Raw genomic sequence first — 20,240 nt, forward strand, 5'->3', positions numbered from 1 at the left:
TTGTAAGTTTATTTGATTAGGACAATGCACATTAATCAACATTTCTGTAAATGCACCAGTGTTAGCCAGTCTGCTAATTTTCAACTGTAGTCCTAGTATGCATGTCTTTATATCTATATCTCTATATTTAATGTGCAAGCATGTGCATAACTGAGATTAAGAAGTGATTTTGACACACACCTAGACACACACCTAGACACACACACACACACACACACACACACACAAACAGAACCAACTAAAAGGCCGATCCGTGCTGAGTTGGGCCATAATATCTTCCTAGCAGACAGCGGAGGATGGGAAAGCCAAAAGAAATCATTAGGGAGCTGTCAGGTACCCAAAACACTCTGATGTCAGTCATCCATGGGCTCAGCAAAGCAATGGCATTGTTGTTGTTTTAAGGATTTCTGCTTTGCTGAAGAGAACACAGTAGAGAGCGACAGGAAAGATGTGTGTGTGTGTGTGTGTGTGTGTGTGTGTGTGTGTGAGAGAGAGAGAACAGAGAGAGAGAGAGAGAGAGAGGATGTGGAAACCAACAAAGACAATGTTAGATTTGGACCTTTGATGATGTAAGAATGAGAATACAGAGACCAGCGAGAGTTCAGGAGTTGGTGTAAATGAAGTATTTGAAGACAACCCCTCAGCCTGCAGCTGCATTATTTGGCTTTTAGGTTGTAAGTTATCTCTAGTCCTTGCTGTGTTACAATGGCTCCCTATTCTTTTTACACTTCAATTTAAGATTCTTTCTAAGTTTAATTTAGTCTTTTCATTACTTTTAAAGACCCCCGTGGTTTGACTCTGTTATATATATTTCTGATCTTTTCTGCAGCAGGACTCCTCAGATCTGGCAACCAAGTGATGTTAAATGTTTCATGAATCATACTTTTACTGATATAGGTTTAACACTGTGAAATAAACTCCCCCTAAGTATCAGGGAGATATTAAGATTAAAATGTAGGCCTATATACTTTATTGTTTTAATTCTCCATGTTTAACAACTCCCAGCCATTAAAAAAAATGTATTTAAAAATGTATGTTATGGTAATAATTAAATAAGAGAGAAAGAAAAACTAAATTATGAACTACTCTAAGCATAGTCTCGCACTGCCAGACCTTCGGCGCTGCGGAACTAAGCAGTAGCAATTGATTATTTTGGCCACTTGGGGGCAGATTAACACGCTGCACCGCAACACCACACTGTTGTTTTAGCGCGGAATAACGCTCACATGGCTAACGTGTTAGCACACAGTTGCCTAGCAGCAGACACAGAGCAACATTAACCTTCATTGTGTTCCTGGCCACCTGATGAATGTAAGTCCAATATGTACTCTCTTTTAATCTCTGTTTTATTCTCTTTCGACTCCTGTGGGTTAAGAGAGCTTTTATTTCCCATGATAACAGCTACCTTTTCCTGGGTTGATAAGAGAGGTGAGACACAGTAAAAGTGGGACCATACGACCAATAACAGAAAGAGCTAAATATGCTAAAACTCTCTAGAGCTAAGGGGAAATGTAGTTAGGTGGTATTTTTCCTCTGTGAGCGACCCCTTTCACAAAAGGTAATATAATAATATTGATCAGAGCTGGAAATTACTCTGACCTGCCCACAGAAAACCAAATATATTCAATACAGAGACACATTTTCAGCATGGCCAGATACTCTACTTGGGCTGTACATTCAAGCTGGAATAGGAAATCATTATTTTGCATGATCAATGCATTCAGGCAGTTAATAACTCTGACTCTGAGAGCAGATGAAGGCAGAGAGTCAAATCAAAGCAACACGACAAATCAAAACTAGTCGACACCAAGAGAAGTGTGGTGTCTGACGTTGATAGGCAGAGGAAAACGACTGCAGAGAGAGGTATTGAAGGTACTGAAGAGTGATTGCTCCCTGAGGGGTGAATCAGACACAGAGAGGAGACTGATTTTACCCAAAGGCGATGTATGTTTTATAGAGTTGGTCAGTAGACTTCGAGTGACCCTGTGTGTGTGGCTATTTCCTACCACTCTACGGCATAATACAGTTCAGGTTCATATCATCAAATCATCATTGTTTGATGTATGGCCCTACAGGTTTAATCATCGGCTGCAAAGGTTATTTACGCCACAAGTGTAGCAATTACAGCACCTTAACATAGGCTATTGTAAAAGGAAGGCGACCTAACAAGCTACATCAAAGACTTTTCATCTTTGGCTTCCAACATTCACAGACACACTGAGACACTTCAAGGTCTCGGAAACTGGATTTATTTACAGCAGAAGAAACAAGGTTGTGAACAACATAGAAATAGAGATGGTGCAGTAGCCGACGGAACAAATTGTTGAATTGGTGACAGCCAAAGAGTTCAGCTCTGTTGAATCCCTCCATCTTTGTCAGACTCTCACAGGACTGCTAGGACCTGCAGGAATCAGGATTACATTACTATCACTGTGTGATATTAATAAGTGTTAAAAAGAAAAGATATGTCTACACAATGGCATTCACATATACATATAAAGACTAATTTACTTCTACGTATACTCACGTATACTTGAATTAAAAGTAAACAAACTCGTTTAGGAAGCTAAAAGCTACAAAGATTTCGCCTGAAACCTCAAGATAATTGCAATAGACATAAGTATAGTGAGGGATGGAAAGGAAAAAGACATTGTAGTCCATAAGATAACTTTTTAATAATATTTCACTGAGGCAAACTAGCGCATTGTCATGATCCTCTGTTTTTAGTTTCCTGTTTTATTTTGTAAGAGTCACTTCCCATGTGTCATGTCTTCCTGCCTTGTGGGTTTTCCCGCCTTTATGATTGTCTGCCCCGCCCTGATTTGTTTCACCTGTTCATCAGCCCTCATGTCACCTGTTAACTCGTTAGACCCTCGTTAAGCTTTTGTATTTAGTCTGTGTGCGTCCTTTGTCTGGTGTCAGTTCGTCATCTTACTTTAACTGTAAGTTTTATTTATTTTTTTGGGGCTTTTCCACCTTTAATGGACAGGACAGGTGAGAAAGGGGAGAGAGAAGGGACGACGTGCAGGAAATCATCACAGGTCAGGGTCGAACCCTGGACCTCTGCGTCGAGGCATAAACCTTTAAATATATGTGCGCCTGCTCTACCCACTGAGCCAACCCGGCCACTAAGTTTATTTTTTGTCATTAAATCACTGACACTCTATCTGCTACCTCCTCGTCGCTTCTTCTGCATTTGGGCCTAAACCTGCAACTCCTGAAAACCTGACACACCATAACAATCTCTTACAATAGTTAGTTTATATATAGAACGTAGGACCCTGGGAACATTAGACCCCCCCCCCTCAATCTACCTATCTTATTTGTAGCCACCTGGTCGGATAATTCCTGTGGAGGAACTAGAACGAGTAAGAAACAGGATAACATAGGGGGATTAATGCACATAACTTAATATAAATTAACAAGCTTCATTAAAATTAATGACAGCCTGTAAGAGGACATAAAATCAGAAAGATCATAAATGTTTCAGTACAAAAAGCTTCCTGTAATGGAGAGTCTCTGCCTCTATGCTTACAGGTAGACAGGCCTTGCATAAGAGGGCAGCGCTCATCTTCAGCTCGACCTGCATTCCTCATTGTGACGTCCCCTTCCAGTGGACAATCCACACAGCTATTTTGACTGAACAATTGAATTGTAAGTCCGATACTGCAGGTTGAAAAATTGCAGATGTGGGCAATCAATGAGCAAATCAAAAGTAATGTGTGAGCGGACAACGTGGGCGGAGGAAGACCTGTGTAAAAGGTCAGACAGTAAACAGTTCTCGGAGAATCACTCAAAGTGTGATCATTCCATTTGTGTTGTTACAGGAAAGAGTGGGTGAGGAGAGCAATCACCAAAGGACCTGAGAAGAAGCATAACTGGTATGTTGTTGTTGTGTGTTGTCCTCCTCAGGAAGTGTAGAAACTTGAAACTGCGTGGGTAGAAAGCTCAATCCATCAAACACCCTGCAGATCAAGGTTTCTGACAGTCCATTGTTCCATGCTGTTTACACGACCAGTTTAATTTTCTTTTTCATAAACCCAAAGTGCTCAAGCAAGTTCCATTGTTTAAAGCTGCATGACCCAGGTAAGGAGTTGATGTCCTTACCAGTTGATTATGCATGTTGAAGACATGGAAACTAAGAAACTCTATTGGTCTTGTATTGAAATGTAGAACTAGTCAGCCATAGTGTGTGATAAGAAAAAAACACCAACATAACCCTGTTTGGCTGCTTAGCTTACATACATCAACAAGCAAGACAAAGGTTAGTTTTATGTTTACCTCTTAAAATTTTCAACCAGTTTGTTGCTAACGTCTAGCCTGACAAGCCAGACCCACATCAAGATGTTGGGTCTGGGAACTCCCCATTGGCAGGGCTCAATCCGAGGGGCGGGATAAACGGTTGTCTTTCAAATTCCCTCTGCACGCAAAAGGATAGCGCTACAACCAACCAGAGCAACGCTAGTTGATAGATTAAACTCTTGCCGTATCCGGTCGGCAAAACTCCGAGATAAGCACTGAAGAATGACTTCAGTGCTTAACTCCAAGTCTTCCAGAGTCGCGGCCAAAGCCGATTCGAAAGACCGCTGTTCGCCAGCAGCAGCCGTCTTTGTTTTCAAGTAGCAGGGAATTCATGCAGAACCGTCGCAACTCTGTTGTCAATATGTTAAGCCCGCCCACCGACTCTATACACAATGTGATTGGCTTGACCAGAATTTGGTTTTTCCAGCTCGCAAGCCAATGGAGAGTTGCTAGACGGACCCTGGCTGCAAATTACATTTGCTGCCACTAGGGTGCGTCTAGATTTCTAAGCTAGCTAACGTCAGCATCAGTTGTGAATTAATTTTTTTTATGTATGTAACCTGTAACCCCATAGGATAGGGATCTTCAACAGGGGGTTCGGGACCCCTAGGGGGTCCTCAGAGTCAATACAGGGGGGCCTCCAAATTGTAGTTCATTTTTTAAAGTTTAAAAAAATTTAATTTTAAGTCAATATGTTATTAGTAAATATAAATCCCCACTGATGACAGGCTTACTGGTCTATAGGTAAGATAGTCACTGAGGTAGCCATCCACAGATCCAGTTCATCCTAAGGATTCACTGTGCCACATGTATGTTTAACATTAAAACATGATTTATAAATCACGCCAACAATTATTAGGCTATTTGAATAGCTTAGTATTCTATGCAAAAAAAAGGTATTGTATAAAGGCTTTAGGTCCAGTTTAATATGCAACTTCCATTTTATATTTTATACAATATAAGTAGTCAGTTAAGGGGGCCTTGACTTAAAAAACGTTAAAGTCCACTGCCATAGGATAAAGTATGAAATGAGTATTGTTGGTCATCAGCTGGGTATGCTAACATTTGCATCCATTACTCTTATATAGAGTGTCGCTTATTCAACAGCACCATACTTTACTTGCTTCAATAGCTTGGCAGGCTTTTCTAAGCTATAATTTGACTATCGCTGTTCGGGGTACGGGTTAACTGAATTTTATGATTGAAGACCTGAACTGGCCATATTTCTGGTGGCACAGGGCTTGTTGTGGATGATTGGACCGGAAACACTCAGTGACAAAAGCTGTTTTAAAACTCTTTTGTAATGGTAAACATAATGGCAGTCAGGTCATGTATCAAAGTGCAATATGGTTATGCAGATTAGATTGTAATGTTGATGAGCACTGCAAACACATCATTGTGAAGGGGACCATGAGAGGACCTTTTGCTCCTTTGCATCACTTCATTTCCTGCATGTTGTAGATTTTTTGCTTTTTCAGAGCAGCAAGTGAATTGCTGACAATATAAACTACTCTTCAATCTTATTTTTTTTAATGCGAAACAATCTGTGCGCCTGGGTGGGTGTTTGTGTCTGTGTGCCCTTCTGTTGTGCATGTGTGCACGTGTCATTGAGTGTATCGAGGTGTGTGGGCATGCATACAGTAGATGTGTTGAAAATATCACCTAAGTCAGACTCAGTCAAAATCAGAGAGTTGTACATCAAACCTATTATCAGCCCCTGGACCTCGGGGATGACATTTGCTGTTATTTTGTTTAAGCAGAGACAAAGTCTTCTTATCTGGCGGTGTCATGTTAGAAGGTCATCTTTCTCCACAAAGACTAAACTCATTAAATTCATCGCACAGACAAAAACGGTTACAGGCGTCATGCAAATGTGTGCAACAGGCCCTTATTCCAATTGTCTGGCTGAAATTAGCAATCAAGATCTGAAGACAAAATAAATGTTTTCAGACTAAAATAAAGGACGAAAATTACATATTCAGGTCTTGGTGTCAATGTGCCTAACCCTGAATGTTGGAAGCATCTATTAGTTATATTTATAAAGCCCTCCAACAGTCTTTGTCCCTTGTGTTGCTCAGTTTTATTATCAAAGAAGTTTGAAAGTGATGGGATTTCCAATATCTCCCATGCATCATGTTTTATGAAAGCACTTTCCTCTAATTGTAAAAAATTGGACAGGTTTTTAAAGTTTGCTTAGCTTTTGTTGCTGTGTGAACACTAACATAGAATTTCATCTTTGGAAATAATAAATATAGATGAAAACTAATGGAAACCATTACTGCAGTCCATGCTGTAGAACAAACAGCCATTATACTGTATGCCCATGCCAGGCATAGACGCTAACAAAGATAAATGAAAAAGAAGTATTTCATCAACTGGCTTTAAAGGAATAGTTGGTTATACAAGTATTAACTTTCTTGCTGAGAGTTAGATGAGAAGACCCAGCCGCTTAGCTTAGCTTAGCACAAAGACTGGAATGGGGAAACGGCTAGCCTGGTTCTGTCCAAAGATAACAAAATCTGCATACCAGTACTTCTAAAGCTCACTAATAAACATATTATATATTGTTTTTGTACAGATTAAAGGGAGTTGAGAGGTGCTAGAAGTGGATTTTGTGACCTTTAAACAAAGCCAGGCTTGCTGTTTCTTGCTAAGCTAACCCTCTCCTGGCTCCAGCATTTAACATACTGACTTGAGAGTGGTCTCAAGCTTCTCACATTAGTCTCTACAAAACGGCAATGAGCATATCTCCCAACATGTCTAACTATTCCTTTAATCTGGCTAGGTAACAGCTTTTCTAGCTTGAAAATATCTCCAAAATGTGGCATTTCATTGTATTTTCTGACCAAGAGGAAGTGATTCACTGAGCATTTGCCTCCTCTGCTGCTTCATCTCCTTCCTTTATAAATATCCAACACTCACCAGCCAAAATATCCCAACAAACAAGCTCTCCTCTTTGCTAGCTTCACTTTAGATGTACGTATTGATCAGAAACTCCCACTTACTACATACAAAGCATCACAGGGCCTTGTTTCTCAGTATGCTGTGGCTGTGATTTATTTACTAGCTCTAGGCCACCCATACTTTCCACTCACAGGATGCCTTGTCATCTCCCTCATTTGAAATTAAACAGGTAGGAGCACAGCCTTGGCTCTTTTGCTATCTCCCTCTAATGTTCCTGCAGTCCATCATCTGCTCACTTTTGACCGCGCAGCTTTGAAGTTCATAAACTGTGAAGTAAAGGATGGCTGATCTGATGGTCATTGCAGCCGAGGCAGAAAGGACCCGGTCAATAAACCCAGAGAGTGAGATGCCTTTTGCAGAATCGCAGACAGACATTAAAGCGGGCCCCGTAAAATCATGCATCCCAGCACAGCTTACCTTTTGCTCTCTTTCTGTCACTCGGTCTCTGAGTGTGTTTGGGTGTGGTGTGAGGGCTCTTCAGGGTTCTTCAGGGATAGATGAACACTCACGAAAATAAGCTCCCACTTCTCAGAATGTGAGCAATTATTGGGTTTTTGATTTTGTTTTAAAAGCTGGAAGGTTGTTTTCCTCTGATTTTTATCGAGGTGTCTACTGATGAGCATTTCTAAACATGTTTTGATTTCCAACCTCTCCGATGTCTGTTTTATCACAATTACACGAAGGGTTGGGTATCGTTTTGGATTTTTAAGATTCCGATGCCGAACCGATACTTGAAAAACTGAAAAATGATATTAAAGAAAGGCTCTTTTATAGTTTTTTAAAAATTGAAAATTATTTAAATTTAACAATATATTAGGGTCAAAGACGTGGCATGTCAATTATGGTGTCCAAAGCATATTCATAATGCAAAAGATAAATATTAATTTAAAAAAACTACATTATATTACTCAACTCTCCCCTCTTTACTCACTTTAGTAGGTATTTATTGCAAAAAAATAAAATTCAAAGAGCTATTGAGCTCAGAAGTACCAAACTGTCCCTCCTGGGTAATGTCCGGGCTTAAAATCTAAGTATAAAAATGTGACAAAAATGTCAAAAATAATAATAAGAGCATTAATTATCTACTTTGGCATAATTGTGTCGATGTTTGCAGTGATACCTACAAATATAGTAACAATCCTACCCTTATTTAAAATGTTACTCAAGAAATACTTTTGTTCTTACTTTTGGATTTCCCTAATGTCCTTCCTGGGTAACAGACCTTAAAATCCATAAATTACCCATAATGCAATTGCATAGTCATGAAATATGATATTACATCATAAAGAAGATTTTAGAGGACCCCAAAACATCTGGAGAGTTTAGTAATTCTCTCTTAAAAAAGCTTTTATTTTGCTTTTTCGTTCACTGGTGCACTACGTCCAAAAATCATGTGTCTTTCTGGATAACGCTAATAAAACATATTTGATGTTTTGATATTTAAAAAAATGCCTATTTCATGTGAAATATGGCATTAATGTTTTAAAGGCTAAGATATATTTTAGCTGAGTATGCAATGTTTGACAGATTTTTGGTGGGAAAATCATGTTTTTGTCCTTCCTGGATAACAGTTTGTCCTTCCTGGATAACGAAGATCTTCTGTTACCCAGGACATGTCCTCTGTTATCCAGATTGGACATGTTAATGAAAATAGTTTTTTTATTAGTATTTATCACGTTTCAGGCATTGTGTTGATAATGTTAGATTATATTAATAAAATAATATGTATTTCTTTAATCTTTTATGGCATTTTTGCATTATGTCATTCCTGGCTAACGGGATGTCATCCCGAGTAACAATGACACAGTCAAGTGTTTAAACTCAGATTTTCATGGTATATTACACAATCATGTTTTCCTCAGTTGAGTATACAATAATAACCTGCTAACCTTTACTGTAAAGCATTTTAAGACTTCTTTCATCATTTTTCTGTTTTTGGCATGGAATATTGTGTGACCAAAATCAAACGATGAGCCCATTTAATTATAAATACCCAAATATATCATATTAATTGTGTTAAAAACTTAGTTTTTTTGAACAGTGCGTGTTTGGTTAGCTGTAACTATGGATATGCCTAAACATTTATATGCTAAAAAGGTAGACATTTAAATATTTTTTAAATCCATTCCCGTTACCCAGGAAGGACATTTTTCATGGAATAAATCACATGATTCATCAAAAAAAATTAAGTTGCATTTCTAAATTAAATTCCTGTTGTTGAGATGTATATAGAACACTCTAATGAAAATATAAATTGCTTGAGTTGGCATTTTTTGACACTTTCATTTATTTTCAAATTTGAAATCCTTATTCGTCTTTGACCCATTAACGTTTGAAAGTACTTTTCCAAGGGAAAATATGGCATTTTAAAAGTAGCCTACATTTACGTTAGCTAGCTAACGGTAGACTACAGAGAAAGTGTGATATATTTACGTCCGTTTCGGAGCAACGGAGGGAAAATATTTCAGTCGACACATTAAGTGGAACCGAAATGAGGAACCGAAATTTGCGTTCTAATCCGGTCCGATTCCTACCGGTTGTGTAGGAACCGGTTCCATAGTGGAACTGGGTTTCGGTACCCAACCCTAATAACATGTGACATTGTTGACATTGTCAATTTAGTTTAAATTAAAAAAAAAAAAATGGAATGAGGGCTTTTATATTGACATTACCCTCTACTGAGACTACCCCACTGTCACATGTAACATAACTATAGCATGAATACATTATGAGAGCTCAGGAAATCAGTATTCAGGACTGTGCCATGGGCTGTTATGGGGCCGCTGTTCCGACATAATGAATATGTTACCAGACCAGACTTCATGTAAAGTGAATGTGGGAAAAAAACGAAGTTCACTTGACCTCAATATATTCCCCTCAGCTCCTGAAAATTGCTTTTGCTTTGGTCCTTCCACTTGATATCTTTTTGCCAATCACAAAAACCCACAAAGATCCACCGAGTGTCCTCTGTGTCTGTGCACTGTCAGCGCTGCTGTCGTAGCTCAGATTGTGCTTAAGAGCATGATGCACATGTGCCAACTCAGCAGCTGTCACCGAAAAGTGAGGAAGGCCAGGGTATGAAAAGAAATCTGTTCTTGCTTGACACTTTTCAAGTTGCAAGAATGGCAAAACACTGTGGAGTGGCCCAATAGATAAACAGACGCTTGTCTCTGAACCACACTCAAGTTGCTGTTTTTTGGAAAGTGTCCTCCCAACTGAAGTGTCCTTGAGCAAGACACTGACTCCCAAGCAGCTGCAAGGATGCTAACAACACAGCTAAATACAGATGGCTGCTAGTTGGTGCTTCAAACTCCACAATGCATCAATATTGTGACACCACAAGGGGTCAGGTACTAGAGGGATGCTACATTCACAGACAGGATTGGCTGCTGGGGCACACACTACAGCTCCCAGAATGCCTCATCCACTCACCCAGGTGTAGGTGTTTAAGCCACCTAATTGAAGCAGGGCTGAGGAGCTTCATACGTGGCAGGACAAAGGAGGCAGGGGGCACAGATAGTGCGTTTCATTTAACTCGGAAGCCGGAGCTGGGATTACATCACACTCGAGTTGAATGCGTTCCATTTAACAAGTAGGATTTTTAGTATTTTCATTAGCTAGGTTAGCCACTGTTAGCAATACCAGTTGATAACAACATGCAAACAGCGTAACATGTCAACAGATAGGAGATGAACAGTACTGTGTGTACGACTGATTCAGTGTGATAAAAATAAGACTAATAACTGTATGTTACTACAGCTTTCACTACTGTTGATGTATGGAGCAACCATGTTGGAGTTTGAGCTCGGGGTAGTGTAAGGTTGTCAGTTTCCGACTTGGAAATCCGAGGTCATGGGCTGTGTTTCTGTCTTTGACCTTGGAAAATCCGGGTACAAATGGAACGCGCTAAGAGAACACATTGCTGGAAGGAGCTGGGAAAATGGGACTGTGAAAGGACCACCAAAAGACAGAAAAGTACCAGACACTTAATGTTGATGAATAAAATGAAATTTTAAGTTTTATGTTCCTGGACTTTGATATAGATTTTGAAGAAACTACCTGAATTACCTTAAGAACCTGCTAATGGAATAATAAAGTCTCTTTTGAACCTCCTAATTTCAGCTTTACTGCACGGCCTCACCCTAGCCTGCTCTAGTAAACTCTTAATGACATAACAATTTATAAAGTAGCAATTCTTTTTCCATAAGAAGTTTGTGTCTGAAAAGTTAATTTCACTTCTTAAATTTTATTTTAAAAAGATTTATTGAAAGTTGTCAAGTACTGAAATGTGGCTTTGGAATTTAATTTAATTTAAATTGGCCAACTATATTTATTTTGTACAGCTACAGTATGTTAAGACAATGTTTAAGAAGACAAAACAAACATTTTATTTAATACTTCTTAAAGTAGGTGTAGTGTAGGTGTTGAAAGGAGTATTGTTTTGGTAACACTACTAAAAACGTAGGCCACTTTTTCTAATATGTGTCCTTGTTGCAATTTTCAGGATTATCTTTTCTATTAAAGAGATATTAACTCTTAAAAAGGGTTTACAGGTGATTTCATGTTATTTGTTTGATTAACAGGTGAATCAGCCAAGCTCAGCTGTGGTGGTTTCTACTCTTAACGTCACCCAGGATCCATCTGGATCCGGGGACCTATGAAGGTGGTGGTAAGCACTTACTATACACTTAATATACTGTATGTCAAGACTTCAAAGTGTTTCTTTAGAGAGAACTGAAATAAGTGGAACTTTTCTCCCTATGTACCTTGTGTTTGTATTTTTGTGTTTTTTTTACTCTTACAAAAACGTAAGTCTGCAGTAAGGGAACGAGCAAATATGTTTCTGTCCAGAAAGAGAGGTTACAATTTAGTATTTTTCAGTTTGCATTATGCATATCAAAAATGTGTGTCTGTTTTGGTCTCCATCAACCATCTCCTCAGGGAAATATCTGGCCCTTTAGCTGCTGAATACTCTTCCACCCATTCACTAGCTAGTCGCTAACTTTGTCCTTCTGTTTGGTGTTGAGCAGGTAGCTTAAAACTAAAACCGTAGATTTGCGGGTCGTAATACCAAAACAATGCGGTGAAGATGCTAAAAAGCACCATAGTGCTGAGGGGAACTGCAGAGTTGAGTGATTATCTGTGGACCCATCACTATGAGCAACGTCTTTCATATAACACACTCATTTCATTCATTGTTAACATATTACATTACATACTCAGCAAAAAAAGAAACGTCCTGTCACTTTCAACTGCTTTTATATTTTAAACAAACTTAACATATGCAAATATTTGCATGAACATTAAAAAATGTAACAACTAAGACATAAACTGAACAATTTTCACAGACCTGTGACTAACAGAAATGGAATAATGTGCCCTCAGTATTTGGTGTGGCCACCAGCTGCATTAAGTACTGCAGTGCATCTCCTCCTCATGTACTGCACCAGACTGGCCACTTCTTGTGGTTGTTGTTGCCATCCTGTACCTGTCCCGCAGGTGTGATATTCGGATGTACCGATCCTATGCAGGTGTTGTTACACGTGGTCTGTCACTGTGAGGACGATCAGCTGTGCTTCCTGTCTCCCTGTAGCACTGTCTTAGGCGTCTAACATTAGGGACATTGCAATGTATTTCCCTGGCCACATCTGCTGTCCTCGTGCCTCTTTGCACCACGTCTTTCTTTTGGTGTTTTTCAGAGTCAGTAGAAGTGTCTCTTTACTTTCCTAATTTTCTTTTAACTGTGACCTTAATTGCCTACCGCCCTTAAGCTGTTATTGCCTTTTTGACCGTTCAACAGGTGCATGTTCATTAATTGTTTATGGTTCATTGAACAAGCATGGATAACATTGTTTAAACCCTTTACAATGAAGATCTCTAAAGTTATTTTGATTTTTACAAAAGTATCTTTAAAATACAGTGTCCTGAAAAAGGGGCGTTTTTGTTTTGTGCTGATTTTATTAATAACAATTAAAACAGCAACAACAATTAAAACAGCAGCTTTTAAGGAAAACTCACCATCACAAATCCAAAACTACAGCAGTCACAACTGTTTATAATTATAATAAAGTAATAAAGTAATTTCTTTCTCCAGTGGTGTGTTTTACAGGTGTCAGAAAAGACTCTGCTGTTCTGTTTCCAAAGAATGGCTTAAATAAATTCTAAACCAAAGGTAATAGGTATTCAGCTCAATCAGGTTTGTCAAAACTGCATTTAAATAAAGTACATGGGGGGAAAAAGAGTACTTTTCATTATCTGCCCTGTGTGGATGTTCACCTGGTGCATTAAGAAATCAATCTTGTAATGAGTCAAAGCAGCAATGAAATAGATTTTATGGTGAAGAGCTGCCGCCAGTGTGAGGCTGAATGATAAAAGAAATTATTGAAATGTCAATTATTTTATCCGTATAACAGCCATGCTACGTCTCTTTATGAGGCATGAGTCCCCTGGATGCTTTAATAGAATAAACTGAAAACTTGAAATGTGAAATGGATACAATAAGGAATGGGAAATCCTCAGGTGCCTGACTACATTTGCCAGCAGGTGTGCTTCAACAGTCTATGATCATGCACGGAGTTTGAAGCCCAACGCTCTGTTGTTTACGAGACAAGTGATTCTTACCTGCCAAGTCAAGTGCTGACTGAAGCAGCAAGGAGCTTTGAATGACAGCCATTTCATAGGCTGACCAAGTTCCAGTGCTTTAGTTTAAGACTTTAGTTTATTTATAGAGTGCGTTTTAACCAATATAAGGTTGGAACACAGTGCTGTACAGGAAAACAAACTCAATAAAGCGAGCTCAGAGTAACATTATGCATTTTTACGCTATCTGGCGTCATTTTATTCATGACATTACATCATTCATCATCATGCTTATAATCACGATCATCGCCCATATTCTCCTCTTCCTTCTTCTACTCCTCATCATGTATCATGTTGCTTAATCACAGAGTGACATCATCATACACTGACAGTGTATTTCCTCTATAATTGGCTGCAGTGTGCTTATGTTGCATGCATGATAACCCAGAGTGCTTACCACAGCATTTCAAACAAGCTGTTCGGAAGTCGTGGGAGGGTGTGACACCTGATGAGCAGCTCGTCCTTCTCATGCAACATAACCGAAGGGGAAGGATAGTAAATTATGTAAATAATACATAATAATAACTTGCACTGCATAATGGCTGTAACCAAATTGTATTGCAATAACCAGCTATGGCCTTGAGGGGGAGCACCTCATTCTCTGCTGCTCGCTCAGTAAACACAAGAAAAGCAGATATTGAGGGGGAGGCGACTGTATTGACATAGGGAATACGACACTAAAGTGATGGGCTTTACTGCTGTGCAGATGGAGGGCTTAATATTGCCTGTACCCATGTCTTTAACCACTCTCATTCTAATGGGTCACCTCATATACAAACTCAGCCAACCATTGTTTAAACCCACAGGGCTTTATTTAACTATCTTGCAAAGATCCCAAAGTTTTTAAAGATACCAGACAATTGAGCAGAATTTGGAGAGCATGTAGAAAATGATGCACAAGAAATGCAGAATATTTTGTTTTTTGTTATTCTTAAATTTGATACAATCTCTACCTCCCCTTTAAGTTGTTGCAATTTATTTTTGTTTGCATAAATGCCCGCTATAATTTTAGGTATCATCATCATTTTTTTTTTTTTTTATGTAACAAAGTAGATAAGATTACACATTGCCAGTGCTGCTAGAAAAGTAGACAGTTCACATCGAGATGCACACACACACACACACACACACACACACACACACACACACACACACACACACACACGTCTACTTTTTAAAAAGGAATTTGACATATTCTTTTTCTCTTGTCTGAGAACGAGCACAAGACACTGATTTGGGAGTTGCAGCAAGGGCGGCTTTTGTGCTCTCACAATCCAACAGCACTTGCTGTCTGGCTTCTTTAAGTGGAGTGAGGGCCGACAAAGGTGGTTAGCCATTGTTGCATAGACAGGTATAGTAATTACATTCTCCTCCATTCAGTCCCTATCTCCATACTGCACCAGCATACCCCTCTCAAACTCCATTATACGCTTGCCAAATGGAACAAAAGACCAACATTCAATGGTTTTGGTCCTCAAAAAGAGACACTGACCCCTTCTGGGGTTAGACATCAAATTGTGCCATGGTCTCGCAGGCTGCAGAATACAGTATGACTTTTAATTTATGGTTTGGAGTGGGTTGTCGTATCAGCCGCTGGATTATCCTCATCTTGTCACGAGTGCACTTGAAAGCCCTCATCCTCGCTGTGACTGGTTTCAGGTCACTTAAAAATTTTGCAGTTTTTATTTTGTATGGTCCTATAGCACTGTAGAGTAGATATTCTCTCTGATTATTGCCTTAAAACGTCAATATTTTACAAAGATCCCATAAGAAAGCAAGAGTATGTTTGTGATTTGCAAATCTAAGTGTATTGTAACACACTTAATCACTGTATGCAAGCTTTAAAACTAACATTTTATATTGTTGACATATCAAAAAAAAATTCTGATTTTAAAGTAGCCAGAGTCAAAGTTCTCAATGAAAATGTAGTTAAAGTTTTTAAATTTGTCATGACGATGATGAAAAGTTGTTTTTCTTTTGGCCACAGTCTGCTTCTCAGATACGCTCTAAATTACACTAAATTGAACTGTAAGTGCTCAGTAGACAATTCCTAATGAATACAAGGGCGACACATATCTCATGCACAGTTGCTTGAGAGCGCACAGATGTTATAGTGGAGCCTGAAGTAGCACAAAAAGCAAGGCACTTGTCTTGTCTGATGAGAGGGCCCATTTGGAGCTGCCATTAGTAGACATATGATTTATGGCTCTGTCTGCCGCTCTAACAGAAACCACCGCTTTCATTTCAGCAACCCAGAATAGAGGGTCTCTCTCTGCTTCTGTCTTGTAGCTCAAATGCAGCACTGTGAGCTTTAGTGGTATGGATGGATAGTAGAGACATAATGTCACATACCACTAAATAAGATTTGTTTTTGAAATGGATGGAATGATGCATATTGGTTCACATATGTAGAGTTCTCAGCAGGTATTTTCACGATATTCCACTTTTAGGCGCAGACATAAATGGGAAAACCTCAGAAAAGGCGTAGTCTTTGTTGAGATTAAAAGTCTATTTTTCAGACAGCAACAACAATGAGTTGCAGACAAAAGACATGACATTACAACATCATGAATACAGTTTTATCTTTGACATCCTCTGTGTCAATCACCAAAGTCAGCACAGGCAGACTGTGTTTTGCCCTAGAGTCAGTGCACAAAACCCCCATTAGGTCTATTGAACCTGCATTAAATTCATCTAATCAATATCACACAACATAAAAACAAATATATAGCGAGTATTCGTAGGACGGAAATGTAATGTGACCACATGCCGTCAGGGCACATAAACTTGGTCACCCGTCATGTTGGTTTCATGTTTTCTCAGTGATATGTTTTTTTTTTCTTCCACAAAATGTCAGTTGCTGTTTTGACCAGTTCAAATGAGAAACAAAACAAAATGTGAGCCATTTGCAATGACACTTTGAAAATGACAAATTCATTCTCTTTTCTCCCCTCTCTCTCACTCATAATTTCCTCTCCCTGTACTTGCTAAGCAGGAAGTGGCTGCTGATGGCGGCAGAACCGAGGTGTCACTCCCTGCCTGGGTGCTCTGCCATGCCAAATCTGTCCATCTGTCATGCATACAGGCCCATCAATCAAACATCTGAATGCAGGTGAGTGTGGGGTACAATGAACAACCATTAATCACTCAGACATGGACACCAGTGGGGTGCGCTGGGTGGGGGGTGTTTAAGTACTGTGACCGCATGTATGCTTTTGTGTGTGTGAAACTGTAAGGTAAGCCATGATGCAAATCTCTCACGTTTTGGTCAAACATTTTCTCTATTTAGCCCAGCTTGTTTAGTTCATTTTTATTTTTTTGCTGGTTTAAGGAGCAGTCACAGAACACATGATGCCCAGCTGATCTGCACTTGTCTAACTCTGTCTTCAAGGTAAAGCTTCTTAGTGTGAGAGCAAATAAATGCATGCATTAAACACCACGGCCAAAGTGTGACCACTGCTCTGCAAGCTTTTTGCTAGATTTAAGGTTGTAAATCGTGTTAAAAAGTCTTCCAGAGATCCAAAAATGTGTTTTTAATAAGTCAGAATAAGGTCAAGTTGTTATATTTCAGGTTATGTTGATCTTTGACTAACAAAGGGAAGTCTCAAAAACTATGTTGCAGTTTGCTGCGCTTTTTAGCTACTATAAAGTACTCAGACCTAGATATTTAGACTTTTAGTCCCTAGTATGGGTTAAGCTCCAAAAGCATTGTCTTTTACACTTCCTATAATGCTACTGGATGGCTATTTTCATTAAAATCTCCTTGGTAAACACCCTTTTTTTCAAACTCCACATGTCCAGCCTTTAACACAGGCTTTCTGTTTAAATTAGTTGCCTCCAAGCCTTTTTTTCAGACTTTAGAAAGCTCCCTTCACTTGGACATCGTGAACAAGCCATGAACAGCGTTTCTGACGCGTACTTAGCTTTATTTCTGTCACAAAGCAAATGCAGTTACAGTTTGTCTGTCGGTATGATTCAGCTCATGGGGGTGTTCCCTGCTGCGGGAATTCTGTGCGACAGCTAGGAATCCATAGCAACATGTTAACTAACACTTGGGGAGCATTATGATAATTCACCAGTGTGAATTAACATAGACAATACAGCCCTCCAGGGTGCATTCAAACTGAGCACAACTGATACAGGTGGAGAGGGTTTCTGTCAGTAGATTTAACTGTAAGCAGACGTCCGCGGTAATGTGAGTGTGAAGCCATATACAGGGAGACGTGACGGGTGTGGAAGGCTCAGTTGACAGTGTATAACATGATGTATGAGCTGGACTTTCAGACATACCTCATTTGCATGGTTCTTTGGCTAACAAAGCTACTATTCCAGGATTTTGTACATTTGCAGTTTATTAAATTACTGCCTTTGTGAAGGGTTTGATCCGTTAGAAATGTCAAACTTCCTCCACACATTTAAGCCCAACATCTTCATGAATCTTCCCATATGTACAGTATACATCTATGACCAGCGGGACTGCAACCTCCTCTCTTGTGCCGTACAATTCACGTCTCTTACTGCCAATAGAAAAAAGTTTTACGAACTGAAAAACAAGGGGTAAGCATAGCTTTGCAAGAAAGCTACTCAGTCTCCACTCACTGAGCTGAGGCGAGAGAAAAGAGAAAGTGCAAATAGAGATGGATAGCAGTATTTGTCTTCCTTATTTCAGTTTTTGTTATTTCTACTTTTGTTTTTTTCTGTGATATTATAGCATTTGAAGCCAAGGAATAGCACAAAGAAGTTGCTTACTGACACTGAATTTTGAATAGGAAATCTTTGCCTTAAAAAGTTGATCTGCTCTGAGTTTTAGTGTGGTAGTTCATTGACTGAAGTAGTATCTTTAGAGACATTTTGCTGGAACTCAGTTTGAAAATTTAAAAACCTGCATTTCATTTAAACTTCTGGAGCCTGCCAAAACAATACTTTATCCCTAAATTGGCAATTATAAAAGCATGTCATTTTATTATTACGTCGATGAGTCGTTTTCTACTTAAGCTATCTGACAGCTATAATGTCCACACAGCCAGTTGGTAACGAGCTAAAATATGCCCAGGTCATGGTGTAAATTGTATTATTTTGCTATTGCATGCAGAGTCTTATGTATCTGAAACATGGCAAGAATGCAAAGCATGCCTTTGCATTAATTTGATATGGGGAGAAGGCAGTACTGCCAGGGAAATCTTTAATAAAAGATAGACCCTCGCCAAACTGATACCACTGGTTGTAGAGCAGGGGAAGAATGAAGAAGAGCTTTGTGGCCGAAAATAACATTTTATTTGACTGTTGTTGATGCCCTTTAAAGTTTCAGATTTTTTTACAAAATTGTGTACAAATGATATGACTCCTAACCCAGAAGAGTATGTGCTTCAACTTGACCATTGGGTTACTTTTTAAAACACATGGTAATAATACATTCCCCATGGCACTGATTCAAACAATAAATTGCTCAATAGTGGTGTGAGAGAGAGAGAGAGAGAGCATAAAATGGTTTATTCATGATAGAAAATGTCTACTGCTGCTCACCTTGAACCTCCGGATTAGGCTGGAAAGGAAAATTGAGAGAGCTTGAGAGCAAAACGAGAGAGAGGGAGGGAGCGTAAAGAATGATAATTTGCTATATGAATAAATACTATAAAAACAAACAAGGAGTTAAGCTGTAGAATGAAACGCCCAAAGGCAATTAACTCCAGGAAAGTGAGAGGGCAATTAATTTTGTTTATCAGTGATGTGTAACTTTTATATGGGCCCATGGGGTTTAGAAAAGTCCCTGTTATCTGATTTTATGATGCATGTTTTATTCAGATGCACATTTGTGGCTTTGTGGCCTCTGTGAATGTCCAGCTGCTAAGTATATGAATTATGTGTTTTTAAAGAAAGTAACTACCCTGAGATCTTGGCTGGAGATGCATGAATTTTGCTCCTTGACAACCTTGGTGTTCCCTATTCAGATCGTCACTGTACATGTTTTGCTCAGTCAGAAGCGAGTAGATTGGATGAAGCAAATCTTTAAATAGCCAAAATCCAAGAAAGACGATAAAAGCATGTGAAAAAATGGGTACGTCTAAGGGGAGGTGCACAAAAACCTGCATGTCCAATTGATTGTTCCAAAAACAAAAATACAAATATAAGTTTTAGGAACAGTGATCTCCTTTTAACTTAAACTGCAAATGTAGGCAAATAAGGCTAAGTAGGTTTACTACCTAAAGTAGTAACCAAGCGTTACTTTCAAGGCCAAAGAGTACATCATTAACTCCATAGATTCCATTCATTTGTGCAGTCACATGTTACATAAAGAGAGCCCTGTTCCCAACTACCACATCCACTGTGAATTTCTC

General features: G+C 39.0%; 1 protein-coding gene across 4 annotated transcripts in view; it reads left to right on the plus strand.

Moving 5' to 3' along the window:
- Positions 1-3,827: 3,827 nt before the first annotated feature.
- LOC116044484 (neural cell adhesion molecule 2) overlaps positions 3,828-20,240 on the plus strand; it is a 397,500-nt gene continuing 381,087 nt past the window's right edge. For 3 of the 4 annotated variants that reach the window (XM_035998698.1, XM_031291726.2, XM_035998700.1), the window contains exons 1-3: positions 3,828-3,881; positions 11,850-11,935; positions 16,901-17,017. The gene's annotated coding sequence lies outside the window, so the exon portion shown is untranslated. The remainder of the gene's footprint in view (positions 3,882-11,849; positions 11,936-16,900; positions 17,018-20,240) is intronic. The other variant, XM_031291725.2, reaches the window with a different exon arrangement.

The sequence above is a fragment of the Sander lucioperca genome, chromosome 24 (genome assembly GCF_008315115.2).
Source record: "Sander lucioperca isolate FBNREF2018 chromosome 24, SLUC_FBN_1.2, whole genome shotgun sequence".
NCBI lineage: Eukaryota > Metazoa > Chordata > Actinopteri > Perciformes > Percidae > Sander > Sander lucioperca.